The sequence below is a fragment of the Gracilinanus agilis genome, chromosome X (genome assembly GCF_016433145.1).
Source record: "Gracilinanus agilis isolate LMUSP501 chromosome X, AgileGrace, whole genome shotgun sequence".
NCBI classification, from domain to species: Eukaryota; Metazoa; Chordata; class Mammalia; order Didelphimorphia; family Didelphidae; genus Gracilinanus; species Gracilinanus agilis.
The window spans coordinates 3169579-3176370 of record NC_058136.1 but is presented as its reverse complement, the minus strand read 5'-3'; positions in this window follow the sequence as shown (position 1 = coordinate 3176370).

The window sequence follows — 6792 nt, the reverse complement described above, 5'->3', positions numbered from 1 at the left end:
CAAAGAGATTTAATGTAAACCAATCCTTTGGCATTCAGCTTTAGAGCCTAAACTAAAGGTGGCATCTTCTAGATTCAAGTTGCAGTGACTTCTCCAAAGGCCAGGACAAATCCTCATTTTCTACATGTTTCATTCTGATTTGCCATATTTGATTGGATTTTCATCAACTCCCATGTTTTAGTGTTGAGAGAAACTAAGGTTCCCCCAGATTCAAGTTTTCCCAAAGGCCTTAGCCATAGAGGGAAAAGGTCCTCTCAATCAGAAACACACACACCCTAAAATCTTTTATGATGGTCCTAGATGAAACCACTATGGTGTTAGTAACTTAAATACATTTCATTGTTTGGGGGTTTCAAGGTGTATGATTTATTTCATACCTTTCTGGGAAAAGGTAATAGCAAAGTCTCTGTCCTGCTTTTTGGAGCACCCTACAGGTGATAAAAATGAGCAAGAAAACCAGTATATAGTATTGCAATAAATGACCTCCCAGTGATGAATGTGTGGGTCAGGATTCTGGTACCTGTCAACAGAAAGTAAAACAGCTTGGCATAAGCTAGGGAGGGAAGGGTGGTGGTACAGACCAGGGAGGTTTCAGAATTAGTGAAAGGAAAACAGATGAGTGGGATCATAAGGACTTGGCCCAGCTAGAAGATTGATCCAGAATGTTCCAGGTGCTGATGTCCAACCAAACAAGGACGTTCCAAAGGTCTAAGGCAAAGTCTAGCATGATAGCTTCTATAGTTCTAACTGGGCCTACTGTTTCCCTTGGTAACTTGGGAAAAAAGAAAAGAGGGTCTGTCAAGGGATTTGGTCTTAAGACATCTTTCTGAAAGTCAGGAGGAGGCTTTAAATGTGATTTCCATAGCAAAAATGGTAGGAAAGGCAGCTTGGCAGAGTAGACCTAGTCTGTTAACCTTACCTGTAACCTCAGAGTTAAAAAGATCTCTGTTCCATCCTGCCTCTGACAGCTGCTGGCTGTGTGACCCTGAAGAAGTCACAAAACCCCTCAGTGACCCAGTTTAAAAGAGGTACCTATATACATTGGCAAAAGGAACTTCCTCACAAGGTATTCCTACCCTGATAAGAATGCAAATCGAATTTCCCTAAAGATGGTAGGGAAGACAGAGAGATAGACACACACACACACACACACACACACACACACACACACACACACACACACACAGGGGGGGTGGGGGGTGGGGATAGATAGAGACATACAGGACTGGAGGGACAAAGAGAGATAGAGAAAGAGACACACAGAAAGGGGAGAGACAGAGAGACATACAGGACGGGAGAGACAGAGAAAGAGCATACACGCAGAAAGGGGAGAGACAGAGAGACATACACACAAAGACAGTGAAAGAGACTTACACAGAAAGGGGAGAGACACACATAAGGACTGGAGAGACAGAGACAAAGAGACACATAGAAAGGGGAGAGACAGACATATACAAGGATAGGAGAGAGAAATCGAGACAGAGACAAAGAGACACAGAAAGAGGGGAGAGAGAGAGACAGACAGACAGACAGACAGACATACAAGGATGGGAGAGAGACAGAGACAGAGACAGACACAGAAAGGGGAGAGAGAGAGAGAGAGAGAGAACGACAGACAGACAGACAAACATACAGACATACAAAGATGGGAGAGAGACAGAGACAGACACAGACACAGAAAGGGGGGAGAGAGAGAGAGAGAGAGAGAGAGAGAGAGAGAGAGAGAGAGAGAGACATATGCACAAAGAAGGGAGAGACAGACAAAAAGACACACATACACACACACACACACAGAAAGGGGAGACATATATACAGGGATGAGGGAGACAAAGAGAGACAGAGACATTCACATACATATGCACATACAAGGTGGGGGGAATGGGGGGAAGAGGAGAGAGAGAGATACAAGGAATTCTTACACGTGTCTTGAAGCTAAAGAAAGCATAGAATAACAGCTGGAAAGCCCTTTCAAAGGTCATCTGGTCCATGTTTGTCACTTAAGGCGTGGCAAAATTTTCACCCCCAACTCAGTCGTCCATTCCAAGCTCGGGCTGCCGAATGGATTGTGGTTCCTGGTGATGTGGCACTGCATGGATAACTTTCCATATGTTCGAGACACTACCCCTTTAAGACTGTATATCTTTCTCATAACCAGCCATACCTGAACTACCTTAGATTCAAGAGTGGAGTCTTTAGGACTAGGAGAGGAATTCTTTGCCCCAGGATTCTGCAGGATAATTGACCCAAAGGGCAATAGGTGATGCCCCTGTGTTCCTGATCATTGTGGTCTTTGAGTTTGCATTATCTCTGATTATACAGGCATGGAGGAAGGCAACACATGCAAAATAGCAGATGATTTCTCTTGCAGTAGCATTCTATTTATATGTTAATGTACCTGCCATCTCTCCTACTTCCCCAGCACACTGCCCAAACCTGTTCTCAGCCCTTTGGTCACTCACTGCTCCCATTTCAGCCAACCCATTAACCCCTCCTAGCTATTCTGGACCCCTCCACTTCCCCTAGACTCCATAGTCAGCTATTTCAGTGCTGGAAAGGGCACTGAATTTGGAACCAAAGGACCCGAGTGACCTTAGGCAGGGGACTTTCCCCTCTCTGGGCCTCCCTGTCTTTGCCTCTCTCCCCACCCTGTAACTGTGAGTACCTCTGAAGGTTCTATTCTTACCCTTTTTGAGTTCATGTTTTTCCATGACTTCAGCTATTACCTATGTGAAGACATCTCAGCTTTCTACATCCCCAGCGTGTGCCTCTCGCTTGTGGGCTTTTTTCCTGTGTTCCCATGGTGTACGGGGCATCTTCTCTTGGACATGCTGCTCTTAGTTCAAACCTCACCATGTCTGAATCAGAGCTTATCATTTTCCTCCTCAAACTGCCTTCCCTGATGTCCACCAATGTTACAGATATTCCTCAAGTCTCTAACACTTGAAGCTTGGCCTTATCTTGGACTCTTTCCCCTCTTTCATCTTTGAAATCCAAGTGGCCACCAATTCCTAGCCTTTCTTCTTTCCAGATAGCTTGACATAGTCAAATCGACCTATGTTTAAATTCTGGTTTGGTTGCTTGCTCCCTGTGGGATTGTGGCAAGTCACTTTGCCTTCCCAGGGCTCAGTTTCCCCCTCTGTAAAATGGTGGGCTAAGAGCTCCAAGTCTAGGATCCTGTGATTCTGTTTTGATCCCTGTGTGCCTAGAATAGTACAACAGCTGACTTTCCTGCCACCAGACTCTTCCTGCTTCTAACCCACCATTCAAATTCTCTTTTTCTTAGGCTAAATTTAAAATCACAGCGCCTTGAAATACTAATGACTAGAGGAGGCAGCCCTGCAATGCCCTGAATGTCTGGGCATAGTCAACGTAGTCATCTGTGAGTACGAGAGTACAACAAAACCCCATATGTGCAAGTAGGATTTTTTTTCTTAGACAGGACCTATAATTTCATTGGTGGAGGGAATTTGAAGCTAGGGAACTCCTTCTAGTCCTGAAGATCAGAATCTGCTCTATTGCTTAGAGAGTTGCCTGAGACACTAAAGAGAGAAGCAATTTGCCCAGGGTGTCAAAGCCAGTATGTATCAGAGGTAAGGCTTGAATTCGGGTCTTCAGAGCTCTGAGCCCAATTCTCTATCACTTCACTGTTTACATAATCAAAATGCTTTAGGACTTTATGAGAGGCAGCATAGCATAACAAATGGTATGCGAACTTGGAGACACTGCCTGTGGATTCAGATCCTCTCTCTGACACTAGCCGGGTGATCATTGGCAAATCATCAAACATCTCTAAACCTCAGTTTTCCCCCTCTGTAAAAGAAGGAAGGAGTAGAGTTGGATTCTGTGGCCTCTAAGATCCCTTCTTAGCTTCATATCTATAACCATATCGCTTAGTTATAACTCACTCCTTCTAAGTCTCTCATGGGGTTGGGTTTGCTTGTTTTCTGTTTGTTTTCCTTACAGAAATAAGAAAACCAAGGCAGGGAGAAATCCCCAGACTCATACTCCAAGTAACACTGCAGTCAGGGTGACAACCCAAACAATCCCTATGACTTGGGGCACCGTGGAACTTCAAAGTGAGGCTTCTCTGACAGATAGCTATTTATTTTCTGAAATCATTAATTCCTTCTTAGATTTTGTCATTTACATTTTTGCCTCTGATTGCAGGTCAATGGTAAAGCTGAGAGGAGAATTCAGGTTGCCACATCCTCATCCCTAGACTAACCCTCATTTTTCTCAGTCATTTAGACCTCTATACCTCTCTTAGTAAGTGAGGATTTAGGTAGAAAAAGAGTGGAAAAAAAATCTTGTCTTAGAACAGACGAATCATTGTTTGAATATGCTAACTCTAAAACACAGCTTCTCTTTTCCCAATATTCTCTATTGATCCAAGATTATAGAATCCTAGTTCTAGATCTGAAAGGGATCTTAGAGACCATTTTATCTAATCCAGCCTTTTATGGGGAGGGGGGGAAATGGAGGCCTGGGGAGAGAAAAAGACTTGCCCAGGGTCACACAGATGGTAAGGGGAAGAGCTTGGGATTCAAATCCCATTCCTATTACTTCATAGCCAGTATTCTTTCCACTCTACCTACATTGGAGAAAAACAGGGTAACCCTCAAATGAAAGACTCCAGAGAAGATACACAGGAAAATATTTTATTTACAAGTTCTAGGGAAGGTGATACTTGATCCCAAACATAAATCTTGGAGACTTTGGCTAAATAAGCATGCTGGAAGCATCAAGATGATTTGCTTATTTTAGGGGAGGAAGAAAGTTTCTAAAGTAACTTGGATGTGGCTCAAGCAAACTTTGAATAAATTGATGTAGACTGGAAATTATTTTCCCTAATATTCAACTTGTGAATGATCATAGTTACTGCCATCCAAATCTGAATAAGGGCCTTGCTTTATTAATTTTACTCCATGCAACACTGAAAAGGACTTTAGAAAACATAAACTAGATGTTGTCAAAGGTTCTCAGAGAAATTCTAAAGGGAGTCCTAAGTAGTCCTTTCATGTGCAGAAAATCTGGTCTCTTGATAATAAATACAGTGCCTTCTAAAGCCCAAATAAGGACCTCGAAGGGAACAAAGAATGGTCCTTCAGTCAGTGATATCAGTAGGCATCAACTAACATGACCGATGGTTTTGACAGATGGCCACAGACTGATTCTACCAAGTTCATAATGTTTCCCATAAATCTCCCAATGATATCCACAGAATTCTGCTAAGGTGATAAATGGTTCAAGCAGCTACAGAGGAACTCCTTTTGTTGTTTTCATCACATACATCTTACTCTGAATTATTATAAAAGCTATGCAGTTTAGATCAAGATTGCTCTAAGAGTGATCTATTTTGACTTCTAATTTCTTGACAAAAATTTTTCCTTTAACTTGGACGATTAAAAGGAGACCTGAGGCATGAAATAATTGCTTATTGATGAGGTTGTCTGTTGGTGACATTTATTTTGAGAATAGTTCTGGTGAAGAAGGCAGCTGCCTTCTGAGATGAATGAGAATGGCATACAGCCAAGGAAAGGGAGAGTTGGGGGATTTCAAAGCTCAGGTGACATCTTCTATGTGAAGTCTTTTCTGATATTGGCCAAAATTACTCTGGATGGATCAGTTCTGCATATATTCATTTAAATGTGTACACATTGTCTCTCCCAGGAGAATATTAGCTCCATGAGGGCAAGGATTAATTTCACTTTTATCCTCAATATCTAGTATAGTGCCTGATGTATAATAGGCACTTAATAAATGCATGTTGGTTGACCTGGAGCCAACCATTCTCTTTGTCCCAAAGTGCTCCAGCTGAGTCTAATCATTGAGTTGTTGCCCAAGTCATATCTTTGGCTGCAAATAATGGGGGGGGGGATGGGATGCATTGGGGAAAGAAGGTGAGTGGGTGTATATACATTGATCAAAATATAGCAAAGATTTGGTAATTATCCAGCTCATTTGCCCAGTAGTTTCTGCCATAAAGGGGGCAGCTAGGTGGTGCTGCAGTAAATAGAGCATCTGGCCTGAAGTCAGTAACACTCATCTTCCTGAGTTCAGATCTGGCCTTTAGATATTTCTTCCCTGCAATATGCTGTGCAAGTCACTTCACCCTTTTTGCCTCAGTTTCCTCTTCTATAAAATGAGCTGGAAGAGGAAATGACAAAACCACATTGGTATCTTGTCCAAGAAAACCCCAAATGGGGTCACAAAGAGTCAGACAGGACTGAAAAATAATTGAACAGCAACAACTTCTGCCATAGAGGCTCAATCATACCAAAGTTAGTGTACGAAGCTAGCCATCTCTCTAACCCATTATGAAGCCTGAATTTGGATGTGGATAACAGCAAAGAGCTAGACTGGACAGATTTGAACAAGTGAATGATTGATTGTTTTGTTTCCACTTTATTTTGAAGCACTGAACACTGAGCCTTTGTAGATGCTCACCAAATATTTGTTGAGTAATTGAAATATTCCATAGTTTGCCCGTAAACCATTAAAGAAAAGGTTCTTTTAAATAGTGTAAGACACAGGACATCATAGACTCATATCGTGGAGTAGAGGTGAATGTGGAGTCTTTGACATAATCTCTTTCAATCTCCTCATTTTAGAGAGGAGAAAACCGAGGTCCACAAAATGATAAGGGACTTATTCAAGGAACCATTCCACCTCATTGTTTCTATTTTATTCATGAGGAAACTTTGGGCAGGAGAAGTTAAGTACTTTGTTTTATCTCCAGTCAAACTATGAATAAATTCTTTTTTTAAAAATAAGTTTCTTGGTGCAGTGGAA